The following is a 14501-nucleotide window of genomic DNA, read 5'->3' as shown; positions in this document are numbered from 1 at the left end:
AGGTGAGGTGGAAAAAACTGGAGCCTCACTAAGGGCACACTGACAACCCCAACTCACCACAGACACAGATTTCCAATCCAAAACTGGATTATGAATTTTCAACCAGGGAAACCCCAGAACAATGGTATCATGCAAATTATGCAACACCAAAAATCTGCAATTTTCTTGATGGTCTGGGGCGACCCGCATTACCACCTGGGTCCAAAACTGAAGTCTATTTTTCGCCAAAGGAGTAGCATCAATCCCCCTCAAAGGGATAGGCGTCCGCAGAGGTGTCATCGGAAATCCACAACGTTTAGCAAAATCAAAGTCCATTAGGTTCAGCACTGCTCCCGAATCCACAAAAGCCTTGGTGGAAAATGTGGACAGGGAGCAGATCAGAGTAATTGCCAGAAGAAACTTAGGTTGAACACCACCCACAGAAAGCGTGTGTGCAAAACGTTTCTCTCGTTTAGGACAGACAGAAATAATATGCGAGGCATCTCCACAAAAAAAACACAGCTTATTACGCCTTCTGAACTCCTGACGTTGCTCCCTGGACAAAACTCTATCACATTGCATAGGTTCAGACACTTGTTCAACAGGTGGCAACACCTCTCGTGCAGTCCTGCGTTCACGTAAACGCCGATCAACCTGAATGGCTAATGACATAGAATCGTCAAGACCAGAGGGAACAGGAAATCCCACCATAGTATCTTTTACGGCTTCTGACAAACCCTTCCGAAAGAGAGCTGCCAAGGCATTATCATTCCAGGTAGTAAGGACCGCCCACTTTTGGAATTTTTGACAGTACAATTCTGCCGAATCTCGACCCTGGCTCAATGCCAACAGGGTCTTTTCAGCCTGATCAATAGCATTAGGTTCATCATACAACAACCCCAAGGCTTATAAAAATGCTTTCACATTAGTCAGAATAGGATCATCTGGTTTCAAAGAAAACGCCCAATCCTGGGGATCGCCACGCAGCAAAGAGATGACAATTTTAACCTGCTGCGCGGAGCTCCCTGACGAGTTAGGCTTCAAGGCAAAAAATTATTTACAATTATTTTTGAAATTCAAAAATTTAGACCGATCCCCAAAAAACACATCAGGAGTAGGGATCTTTGGTTCAGCAGCATGTAAATGAGCAAGGTAGGCGGAAATTCCTCGCACTTCCGCAGCGAGCTGCTCCACATGATCAGACAATTGCTTTATCTCCATTGAGAGGAAAAAAAAATTCCCCCTACGGCCTCAGAGATATAGAGGAAAAAATATACACACTTTTTTTTTTTTTACACAATTCTTTCCTGCTATTGAGTACCCTAGGATCTGCGGTATGGCTGGTGATTCTGTTATGAATGAGTCACCGTAGGAGGCAAAAACAGAAGTGCTAGCTAAGTCCAGAAAACCAGAGAAGTTGGCAGCTATCGGATTACAGACCCCTGAACCTATCAACAACAACTAGCAGTAGCCGTGGGGGGTTCCTACGGTGCCCTAGACCCCTCGATCACAGCCGGAGAACTACATAGCCTAAAGACAGAAAGAGAAATCTAAACTGCCCCAGAGCAGACCCCAAAGCAATAGGCAGCCCCCAACATATAATGACGGTAAAGCAAGATGAAAAAACACTCACACAGATAGAAAGATAGGCTGAGCAAACGATGGGGCCCAAGCTAACTACATAGGACAGGATAGAAAAGCTGCTGTCTGTAATCCGCCAAAACCCTATCAAAACAAGAGCCAACAGCTGATAGGGAAAAAAGCCCTGAAGACGCTAGGCTTCAAAAAGACTATATCAGTACTCAGGTATTTTCTGAAGACAGAGCAAAAAGGAATTCAGCACACCCCAGCAGGGAATGGCAGAAATCCAGAAAAACAAAACCAAAACACAAATGCAAAAAGGAGAGCAGAAAACTTCGCTTTTGAGGAGCCGGAATCAGACTTATCTCCTAGAATCCCTCAGAGAGATCACCAGCAAGGCAGAAGGGCGTCGGCTGCCTTATATCCAGTCAGCAATTCCCGTCACCCAGTCATCATCATCCTGCCCAGATGCTTGGTAATCAGCCTCACTACCTTCCTTCACCAGAAGAGGGAGTTCATCAGACCTCAATGGTGAAGGGGAAAATGAACTCACAACACCTCCCCCTCGTTCCCCCCCCGCCCCCACATCTTACTCACCAAGGGAGATGGCTGCACTGGGGAGATGGCTGCACTGGAGAGATGGCTGCTCTAGGGAGAAAGGCTACTTTCACATCAGCGATTTTTGCCAAAGTGTCTGCATTAGTCATACTCACCAATGGGGAGGCAGCACTAAAAGTGCCTAGGGCAGCATCAACTCTAAATATGGCCCTGGACACACTGGCACTCGCAGGCAGATAATGGACTGAAGCAGCTGGTAGCTGGACAGACTCTGTTCGTAATCTGTCTGGTTAACACATATAATAAGACTGTAAAGAAACGAGAGACCGTGCTACAGCCCTAAGATAAAAGATCTGTATACTCCCTGATGAAGTGGGACTGTGTCCTTCGAAATGCATCAGCTTTCTGGTCCTCTCACGCACCCATCGTTGAGAACTGGTGATGTAACCTAAGCCATGCACACTCATCTCCTCCTCCTCCTTCATTTGTTCCTCTGCTCCTGCACCTTCACTAACAGTTTGACTGGTACCATAAGCCCCTCCATCCCATGACACCTGCCTGTGCAATGACAGTCGAGATATCGCTATCCCTTTGACTTCCTCCTTTGCTTCCACCTCTTCCACTGGGACCACCACCTCCTCCCACAGACTATTCAAAGTGTGCTCCAGCATGTAGATGACCAGAAAAGTGATGCTGATGATGGCATTGTCAATGTAGTGACCAGAAAAACCATTACTAATATATGATTGCATTTGAGTCAAAGGTTTTCTGTTTTGCCTTTGAGGAGGTAAATTACTTATTATGCTGCCCTCTCCTACCTTGTTTTGGTATTACAACTTGTAGTACTATGCTGCCCTCTTCTGCCTTAGTTTAGCATTACAACTTGTTTTTCTGATTGGAAAATAAGTGACAGTTGGAGGTGGTGTGAGAGACTGAAAACGTGTAGTTACGTGCGGTCTTGGTGGTGAGAGGAGGCAGGAAATCGAGGCTCCTCATCTAGGACAAGCGGGTAATACAAAGCACCTTTTTCTTGTAGTGCCGGGCATTTACAGCAACAAAGTGCTGAGACAAGCTGCAGAGCTGCAGAGCTGCAGAGCTGCAGATTATCCGGATACTCCGATCCGATTAAGGTCAGCTAATCCTCCCCCTTCACGCAGCACAGTGAGTTATCTGAAAAGTTACTGCCATCCTCCCAAGGCCAGGACCAAGTAAAGGCTTTGACTAACACAATGCTTAAGGAAAATTGTATCTGTTATCCATGACTGTTTTATGGAAAAAACGTAATAATTGTTTCAAGCCTTCAGTAAAATTCATCTTTCAAGTTTGCACGGGACCTCCGGTGTATGCTTCTTTCCTCCGCGGCCTCATACCTTGCAGGCATCAACATAACCCTCAGTCTCATATATCCGTAAACTCCCCCTTTTATAATTGCCACCTAACCTATGGATTGTTAGAGCCAATGGAGTCACCGTGACTGAACCACCCTCCGAGGTACTAGGCCCTGTATCCCACAAGGTGGTGCGACATCAGCATTAACCATCTTAATAGCCATTTTTTTCAAAACTATGCACAAGGGTGAAGAGGTCTTTCATCTTTGCCCACTCTCAAGTCTTATTTGCACCACATCCATAATGCATTGACCTAGGCTATGTAAAAGGACATATTGCACCAGGGCTCATCACTGCCACAGTCGTTGCAACATGTGCAGAGTGGAATTCCACTGTGTCGGCACATCCCTTGTGAAACGGTTAACCGGGTGGACGAAAGACCTCTGTAGCGATGCAAGTCAATGACTTGCTGAGTGCAAAAGGCGGAAGTGAGCACACACCAACCGAGTTTTCTATAGCAGCACATCCAGGCTGGGATAGTAGCAAATAAATTGCTGTACCACCAGGTTTAGGACTTTAGACATGCAAGGCATGTGTGTGAGGTTGCTCTGCCATAGGGCCGCCACTAGGTTAATAATAATAATAATAATAAATTTTATTTCTATAGCGCCGACTAGAGTTGAGCGAAACGGGTCGAAAAATTTCAAAAGTCGCCGACTTTTGGCAAAGTCGGGTTTCATGAAACGAAACCCGACCCTAGGATGAGGTCAGCCACGAGGTCGGCGACTTACGCGCCAAAGTCACGTTTCAAAAGTTTGTTTTGCGCTCTTTTTCAGCCAATCAGGATCCACGGACACTGTGGGCAACGTGATGACATAGGCAGGGGTCACCACCATCTTTCAGAAGGGCATGCAAGTGATTGGCTTGCTTTGGTGGGCGTCACAGGGGTTATAAAAGGGCATGCACGCCGACCGCCATCTTACTTCTGCCGATCTTAGCATAGGGAGAGGTTGCTGCTGCTGATTCTGTAGGGAGAGCGTTAGGCAGGGAAGAAGAAAAAAAAACTGCTTCTGCTGCTAGCAATTTTGCCTATACAACACACCAGTCACTGTGTGTGCAGTGCAACGGGAGCCTATATTGTGGTGGATCAGCGGTGTTGGTTGTTAGGCTGCCTTCTAAGGCTTCCTGACAGCTGCATTGCTGTTTACCCACTGCTCTGCAAACTGCTTTTTTAAAAGCAATCCCAATTTTTTTTTTGTCCTGCTGAGGTACTGAGCGTGCATTTTTTCACACCATACAGCGGTGTACGCTCCACACACAGCACCGTGTAACGGCTGTTATCACAGCCACAGTGAAGCTATCTGTGTGTCACTCTGTGAGAATAAGTCGAGGACATGTTCCGTTCTTACAGACCTGCACCTACTAGTTTTGTCTAGCTTTCAAACAGTTAAATATATTTGCTGTTTGATCACATTCAAAACTATAGAGAGACAGCGTGTGTCAGTCCGTATACTTAAAAAACACGGAGCTTGACAATTTTACGTACACCGGACAGCCGTGTACATGCACGCTCCTCTCAGTACCGTGTAACGGCTGTTATCACGGCCACAGTGAAGCTATCTGTGTGTCACTCTGTGAGAATAAGTCGAGGACATGTTCCGTTCTTACAGACCTGCACCTACTAGTTTTGTCTAGCTTTCAAACAGTTAAATATATTTGCTGTTTGATCACATTCAAAACTATAGAGAGACAGCGTGTGTCAGTCCGTATACTTAAAAAACACGGAGCTTGACAATTTTACGTACACCGGACAGTCGTGTACGTGTACGCTCCTCTCAATACCGTGTAACGGCTGATATCACGGCCACAGTGAAGCTATCTGTGTGTCACTCTGTGAGAATAAGTCGAGGACATGTTCCGTTCTTACAGACCTGCACCTACTAGTTTTGTCTAGCTTTCAAACAGTTAAATATATTTGCTGTTTGATCACATTCAAAACTATAGAGAGACAGCGTGTGTCAGTCCGTATACTTAAAAAACACGGAGCTTGACAATTTTACATACACCAGACAGCCGTGTACGTGCACGCTCCTCTCAGTACCGTGTAATGGCTGTTATCACGGCCACAGTGAAGCTATCTGTGTGTCACTGTGGAAGGATAAGTGGAGGACTTGTTCCGTTCTTACAGACCTACACTCTAGGGAGATTCCTATTCTGCCCAATTCTACATACACCTTGTAGTTTGTGATACACTAGCCAATTTCTGCCTGTGACATAGCGCTCTGATATTCAGTGGGCCTCACACAATCCAAAAGTGTCCAGTGTCCACTAGTGTGTGCAGAAATTCAAAATCTCCCTTATCCTGTAGTCACTTTTTTCACACCTGTGCCATCGAGCCTGTGACATAGCGCTGTGATATTCAGTGGGCCTCACACAATCCATAAGTGTCCAGTGTCCACAAGTGTGTGCAGAAATTCAAAATCTCTGTGATCCTGTAGTCACTTTTTTCACACCTGTGCCATCGAGCCTGTGACATAGCACTCTGATATTCAGTGGGCCTCACACAATCCAAAAGTGTCCAGTGTCCACTAGTGTGTGCAGAAATTCAAAATCTCCCTTATCCTGTAGTCACTTTTTTCACACCTGTGCCATCGAGCCTGTGACATAGCGCTCTGATATTCAGTGGGCCTCACACAATCCAAAAGTGTCCAGTGTCCACTAGTGTGTGCAGAAATTCAAAATCTCCCTTATCCTGTAGTCCCTTTTTTCACACCTGTGCCATCGAGCCTGTGACATAGCGCTCTGATATTCAGTGGGCCTCACACAATCCAAAAGTGTCCAGTGTCCACTAGTGTGTGCAGAAATTCAAAATCTCTGTGATCCTGTAGTCACTTTTTTCACACCTGTGCCATCGAGCCTGTGACATAGCGCTCTGATATTCAGTGGGCCTCACACAATCCAAAAGTGTCCAGTGTCCACCAGTGTGTGCAGAAATTCAAAATCTCCCTTATCCTGTAGTCACTTTTTTCACACCTGTGCCATCGAGCCTGTGACATAGCGCTCTGATATTCAGTGGGCCTCACACAATCCAAAAGTGTCCAGTGTCCACTAGTGTGTGCAGAAATTCAAAATCTCCCTTATCCTGTAGTCACTTTTTTCACACCTGTGCCATCGAGCCTGTGACATAGCGCTCTGATATTCAGTGGGCCTCACACAATCCAAAAGTGTCCAGTGTCCACTAGTGTGTGCAGAAATTCAAAATCTCCCTTATCCTGTAGTCACTTTTTTCACACCTGTGCCATCGAGCCTGTGACATAGCGCTGTGATATTCAGTGGGCCTCACACAATCCATAAGTGTCCAGTGTCCACAAGTGTGTGCAGAAATTCAAAATCTCTGTGATCCTGTAGTCACTTTTTTCACACCTGTGCCATCGAGCCTGTGACATAGCACTCTGATATTCAGTGGGCCTCACACAATCCAAAAGTGTCCAGTGTCCACTAGTGTGTGCAGAAATTCAAAATCTCCCTTATCCTGTAGTCACTTTTTTCACACCTGTGCCATCGAGCCTGTGACATAGCGCTCTGATATTCAGTGGGCCTCACACAATCCAAAAGTGTCCAGTGTCCACTAGTGTGTGCAGAAATTCAAAATCTCCCTTATCCTGTAGTCCCTTTTTTCACACCTGTGCCATCGAGCCTGTGACATAGCGCTCTGATATTCAGTGGGCCTCACACAATCCAAAAGTGTCCAGTGTCCACTAGTGTGTGCAGAAATTCAAAATCTCTGTGATCCTGTAGTCACTTTTTTCACACCTGTGCCATCGAGCCTGTGACATAGCGCTCTGATATTCAGTGGGCCTCACACAATCCAAAAGTGTCCAGTGTCCACCAGTGTGTGCAGAAATTCAAAATCTCCCTTATCCTGTAGTCACTTTTTTCACACCTGTGCCATCGAGCCTGTGACATAGCGCTCTGATATTCAGTGGGCCTCACACAATCCAAAAGTGTCCAGTGTCCACTAGTGTGTGCAGAAATTCAAAATCTCCCTTATCCTGTAGTCACTTTTTTCACACCTGTGCCATCGAGCCTGTGACATAGCGCTCTGATATTCAGTGGGCCTCACACAATCCAAAAGTGTCCAGTGTCCACAAGTGTGTGCAGAAATTCAAAATCTCCCCTGTCCTATAGACACCTTGTACCTTGTTTTACATTACTATATAGTTTAAAAAAAATAAAAAACAATAAAAAACAATCGGTCGCCTGTACACTCCGTTCGTATGCAGAAGCTGCAGCAATTGCTCCACCTTCCAACCACCACCTCATTATCGACATTGCAACAAGGTGGAACTCCACCCTGCACATGGTGGAGCGGCTGTGCGAGCAGAGGCAGGCCATAATGCATTTGTGGGAGGTGTGATAAAACACTCCGGGATTGCCTTTGCTGGGGTCAAAGGTCACGTGCGTTCAGCATGAAACTCAGGCGCAGAGCTGGGATTCGGGTGTAACTGACCCTGGGTCAGGTTTATTAATGGTGAAAGCAATGCAAAAGGAAATAAAACATAAAACAAATCCTTGCCTGTCCGGCACTAACTAAACAATGGACAACCTAACTACCAACTGGCGGGCTTCTCCCGTCCAGCCAAACCACAGTTGCAGTGGGCACTGCTTCCACTCACGTGTGTCTCTCACACAGACAGGCTCTCTGTGATCCCAGGCTGAGACACTCACACAACCACCTTGCATCCTTTTATATCCACCTCCCATTATTCATTAGCAAGCAGGTGCGATACTGACCAGACTAGGCCACATAGGAAAGGAATCTGGGCGAGATATACCTGCCCTCATCCACTATTCCCACCTGATTCTCACAGAGGATACACGGCCAGGCACTTTGAGAGCAGACATGGAGTTGACAGGTGTGCAGTGGTCAAAGCTGAAAGACCTCTGTAAAGTCCTTCAGTGTTTTGAGGAATGCACACGGTAAGCGCAGACGACGCCATCCTAAACATGAGCATCCCACTTATGCGTCTGCTCATGCAAACTTTGATGCACCTTAAGGAGCAGGCGTCTGCAGCCAATGTTGATGAGGAGGAAGAGGAGGAGGGAATCCTTGATGACATTCAGCCATTGTCTGCTCAGGGACCTCTCCTGGATGAGGTGGAGGAAGAAGAGGAGGAGGAGGATGATGATGGGGATGATTACTTAGGGGAGGAGGATGCATCTCGTGGGGCAAGTGAAAATGTTGGCGTGGCAAGGTCTGGTACAGGGTTTGTGCATGACTGGAGGGATGTGGATTTGCCAGAAAGTGCTCCTCCAACCAGCACTCGCAGTGCATCATTGACACCGGGAACATTGGCCCACATGTCAGATTATGCCTTGCAGATCCTAAAAAGGGACCCCCGCATTGCCAAAATGATGAACGATGACGACTACTGGTTGGCCAGCATCCTGGATCCACGCTATAAAGGCAAATTACAAAACATCATGCCACAGGAGAACCTTGACCTAATATTGGCTAATAAACAAGCAACTCTGGTAAATCGGTTGCTTGAGGCATTCCCAGCACACAGCAGCGGTGATGGTTCTCACACGAGCCGTACGGGCCGGGGGCAGCTTGGCAGAGGTGTTCATGGTGCACACAGCAGAAGTGGCATTGGAGACAGGGGTTTCATGACAATGTTGTGGACTGATTTTTCAAGTACCGCTCACACAACTGGTAATACTGCATCGATGGAAAGTGACAGGAGACAGCAGTTGTCAACTATGGTTACAAACTACTTTTCCTCCCATATCGATGTTCTCCCACACAGGTCATTCCCCTTTGACTATTGGGCCGCTAAACTGGACACCTGGCCTGAATTGGCACAATATGCCTTACAGGAGCTCGCTTGCCCAGCTGCAAGTGTGCTATCGGAAAGAGTCTTCAGTGCAGCTGGATCAATCCTGACAGAAAAAAGGACCCGTCTGTCAACCCAAAATGTGGATGATCTAACCTTCATTAAAATGAACCATGCATGGGTTTCCAAGGATTTTGTCCCACCTTCCCCTGATGACACATAGGGTGACAGAAAAATGGTTTGCTTTGGTCCACCTCTTCCTGGGACTTGACCTATTTCGCCTTTTGCATCAGCTGAATGTCCAACATCAACATATGCCACTTTCTAAAACTCCCTAACTGTGCTGCCTCCCACCCCCATGGCCGGGGTCACCACCTAGCGCACGACACCGTGCGAGTGCCGTTGCCCTGGACAGGTGGGTAGGCCGACTCTTGGGCGCGGGCACTGGCACAGGGTCCCTCATAGTGCAATCAAGTGTCTCTGACGGTGGTGGTGCACACCCGCCATCAGACACACCGCCGTACTACGAGGGGCCCAGTGCCAGTACCGACGCCCACGAGTGGGCCCCCCTTGCTTGGGCAGGGCCTCAGCATTTGCAATCTTTACCTCTCCCTGCTCCTCCGCTGTGTAGTCTGGGCCGTCAAATCCATACTGTGCCTGACGCCGTCTGAGCCTGCCTCCTGATGTATAGACATATATTTTGAATGTGTACGCTATCCATACATGTTATCCGGGGATACGGTACCCTTTCTCACCTTTGTGCAATCATGTGCAATCCATACTGGGCCTAACACCGTCTGAGCCTGCCTCCTGATGTATAGACATATATTTTGAATGTGTACGCTATCCATACATGTTATCCGGGGATACGGTACCCTTTCTCACCTTTGTGCAATCACGTGCAATCCATACTGGGCCTAACACCATCTGAGCCTGCCTCCTGATGTATAGACATATATTTTGAATGTGTACGCTATCCATACATGTTATCCGGGGATACAGTACCCTTTCTCACCTTTGTGCAATCACGTGCAAGCCATACTGGGCCTAACACCGTCTGAGCCTGCCTCCTGATGTATAGACATATTTTGAATGTGTACGCTATCCATACATGTTATCCGGGGATACGGTACCCTTTCTCACCTTTGTGCAATCACGTGCAAGCCATACTGGGCCTAACACCGTCTGAGCCTGCCTCCTGATGTATAGACATATATTTTGAATGTGTACGCTATCCATACATGTTATCCGGGGATACGGTACCCTTTCTCACCTTTGTGCAATCACGTGCAAGCCATACTGGGCCTAACACCGTCTGAGCCTGCCTCCTGATGTATTGACATATATTTTGAATGTGTACGCTATCCATACATGTTATCCGGGGATACGGTACCCTTTCTCACCTTTGTGCAATCACGTGTAATCCATACTGGGCGTGAGAACGGCTGGCGAGCTGTTAAGCAAGCTACAGCACCTGTGGTTTGCACACGTAAGTTTTTCATTTTTTTCAGGAATGACGGTTAGGCCTAATTCCGGAACTGCGGTTGACCTGCACTTACTGGGAAATCATCGTTCGCGGGTAATAATTGTAATCAGTGATCCCCATCACTAACGTTGTTCAGCGGGTTATCTGCACCTGTAAGCGACAAACGCTGGCCTTTTCAGTGTAGCGCACATGCAGCCACAGACATGTAAGGGCATGACACACCAGTTATTGGCCAATCTCATGTGCCAGAGCCTCATGTGTCCCTTTAGTAAGCCGGACTCGGACCGCGGGGCATGACGGAGTCTCGTTCGTTAACGGAATTAAGCTTGCAATGTGTGCATCTTTTCTGTAGCTGGCATGGTTGAGGTTTCCCAGGTGGAGTCAAATTTAACCATAGGCTCCACTCCTTTTGGTGCCCTTCTGGACATTCCTTTAAGGTTCAGCTTTGCAACCATACTGCCCACGTAAAACAAACACTTTTCCTTCATGAATGCTGTTTGGAGGGTCATGACTCGTGGGAATAACGCCGCCCAATCAGTTAACCTGCTAGAGAGATCCTTCGTTGCTTCCAAGCATGACATCACATTCCCTAGGAGGAAGGTAATGCCACTGTGGTGACCGTACTCCTGGGGGCGACACAAGTGCACTGATGCCCAGCCACTGCTCGATAAATCTGCTGGTACATTGACCCAGACCACTACATTCCCCTCGCACGCTACACGGCCTGAATCTGACCCTGATGAAACTCAGGTTACCCTTCCCATATACAGTTCCATCTTACACGGTGACAAAGAGGAAGCTGCAGATGAAAGTGCAGGTTCGGCCCACCCGCCATCAGACACACCACCGTACTATCAGGGGCCCTGTGCCAGTGCCGTCGCCAACGAGTGGGCCCCCCCTGCTTGCTCAGGATCACAGCACTTGCAAGGTTGAAATACTGTGCAGTGAGATGGAACATGGGGACGACGAGGAGTCCAGACTAGTACAGGGATTCCCTAGCGAGGAGACTTATTTGATTGTTTTGAATGTTGGGACAGCAATTTTTGGGGAGCACTATACTCTGGAGAATGATAGATGGGGCCCACCATACACTGGAACATTCCAAAGGTGGACATCAGACACTGGAGCAGCATTTACAGGGCCCATTATACACTAGAGCATTAGAAATGGGGCCCATTATGTTTGGAGCATTATTTGGGCCCATAAGACAGTGGAGCTTCATCCATGGGGACCAACATATACTGTAGCATTATGTGGAGCTCATCATATACTGTTTCAAACATTATATGGGACCAATGATTCTGTATGGAGAAATAGATGGGCCTCGTCATGAGATGTAAAAAGTGAAGTATTTTTCATTGTACTATACCGCTATTTCTCTGCCGTATCGGAGCATGATGAGTTGTGGTATCTGTTAAAGGGGCGCTCTTTCGCCCAGGGCACATGAAAACCTGGAGTCAGCCCTACCCCCCCACAACTTTAGCCAAATAACCCCCATTTTTCAGTGCGTAACTTGAATTATGAAGTTAATTAAGGTTGACAAGCTTAAGTAAGAAGAATTGATGCTTTTGGCATTCAAATGGGCACTGTAGGTGTGTTTCCTGTCCTCCTCTCACTGCCGACTTTTATTCCCCATTGACTTACATTGGGTTTTGTGTTTCGGGACGACCCCGACTTTTCCCTATAATCGGCCAATCTTGCTCGACCCGACATTTTGAAAAAGTCGGGTTTCACGAAACGAAACTCGACCCTAAAAAACCAAAAGTCGCTCAACTCCAGCGCCGACATATACCGCAGCACTTTACATTTCAGAGGGGATTTGTACAGACAATAGACATTACAGCATAACAATAATCACATAGATTATAACAAATACAAAGAGGAATGAGGGCCCTGCTCGCAAGTTCACAATCTATGAGGAAAAAGGGGAGACACGAAAGGTGGGTGATAACAATTGCCCTGATTGTTTGGACCAGCCATAATGTTAAGTGTGTAACAGTACAGACACAGAGGGCTAATGGATGCATAAAGCATGTGGGAACATGATGCAGGGAACCTGGTTATGGTGAAACTTTTGACTGTGCCACCCAGGGATAGATTAGGTTAATGTGTTGAGGTGGTAGGCCAGTCTGAATAAATGCGCTTTCAGGGCACGCTTAAACTTGTGGGGATTGGGGACTAATCGTATTGACCTGGGAAGTGCATTCCAAAGAATTGGCGCAGCATGTGCAAAGCCTTGGAGACAGGAGTGGGAGGTTCTGATTATTGAAGATGCTAATCTCAGGTCATCAGCAGAACGGCGGGTACGGGTAGGGAGGTATATTGAAACAAGGGTGGAGATGTAGGGTGGTGCTGAGCCATGGAGAGCTTTGTGGGTGAGCGTAATAAGTTTGTACTGGATTCTGGAGTGGATGGGTAGCCAGTGTAATGACTGGCACACGGTAGAGGCATCGGTGTAACGATTGGTGAGGAAAATGATCCTGGCTGCAGCATTCAAGACAGATTGGAGAGGGGAGAGTTTGGTAAGAGGGAGTCTGATTAGAAGAGAGTTACAATAGTCGAGACGAGAATGAATAAGAGAAACAGTAAGAGTTTTTGCGGTGTCAAAAGAAAGAAAAGGTCAAATTCTAGAAATGTTTTTGAGGTGCAGATGACAAGAGCGAGCCAGTGATCGAATGTGGGGGGGCAAAGGAAAGCTCGGAGTCAAGTATGGCCCCAAGACAGCTGGTATGTTGCTGGGGAGTAATAGTGGAACCACACACGGAAATGGCAATGTTGGGTATAGGTACATTAGTAGAGGGAGGAAACACAAGGAGTTCAGTCTTTGACAGGTTCAGTTTCAGATATAGTGAAGACATGATGTTAGACAGCATTTAGACAATCGCCGGTGTTTTCTAGAAATGCTGGTGTGATGTTAGGAGAAGAAGCGTATAATTGGGTGTCATCAGCATAGAGATGGTACTGGAAACCAAATCTACTGATTGTTTGATCAATAGGGGCAGTGTACAAGGAGAAAAGGAGGGGACCTAGAACTGATCCTTGAGGAACTCCAACAGTAAGGGGAAGGTGAGAGGAGGAGGAACCAGCAAAAAATACAGTAAAGGAGCGGTCAGAGAGATAGGAGGAGAACAAGGAGAGAACGGTGTCCTTGAGGCCAATGGAACGGAGCATAGTGAGGAGAAGCTGATGATCCACAGTGTCGAATGCTGCAGAGAGATCCAAGAGAATTATCATGGAGTAATGACCATTTTATTTAGCTGTTAGTAGATCATTAGAGACTTTAGTGAGGGCAGTTTCAGTAGAGTGTAAAGAGCAGAAACCGGATTGGAGAGGGTCGAGAAGAGCGTTATCAAAGAGATGGCGGATAAGATGGGAGTGGACCAGGCATTCCAGGAGTTTAGAGATGAAGGGAAGATTAGAGACAGGTCTATAGTTAGCGGCACAGTTTTGGTCAAGGGATGGTTTTTTAAGTAGTGGATGTATGATGGCATGCTTAAATGAGGAGGGAAAGATACCAGAAGAGAGAGAGGTTAAATATTTTAGTTAGGTGAGGGGTGACAGCAGGGGAAAGGGACTGGAGGAGATGTGATGGAAATGGGTCACTGGTGCAAGTGGTTGGGCGAGAAGATGCAAGGAGCCTGCTTACTTCTTCTGTGACTGGTTCAAAATCAGAGAGTGAGCTAGATGCAGTGGGGGAGGGAGGACAGTGCATGGTATGAGGTGATTGGGAGA

Source organism: Dendrobates tinctorius, unplaced genomic scaffold, assembly GCF_039654945.1.
Source record: "Dendrobates tinctorius isolate UK_male_01 unplaced genomic scaffold, ASM3965494v1 ptg000089l, whole genome shotgun sequence".
Taxonomy (NCBI): domain Eukaryota; kingdom Metazoa; phylum Chordata; class Amphibia; order Anura; family Dendrobatidae; genus Dendrobates; species Dendrobates tinctorius.
The sequence above is the reverse complement of the archived record's forward strand: the minus strand, read 5'-3'. Positions refer to the sequence as shown.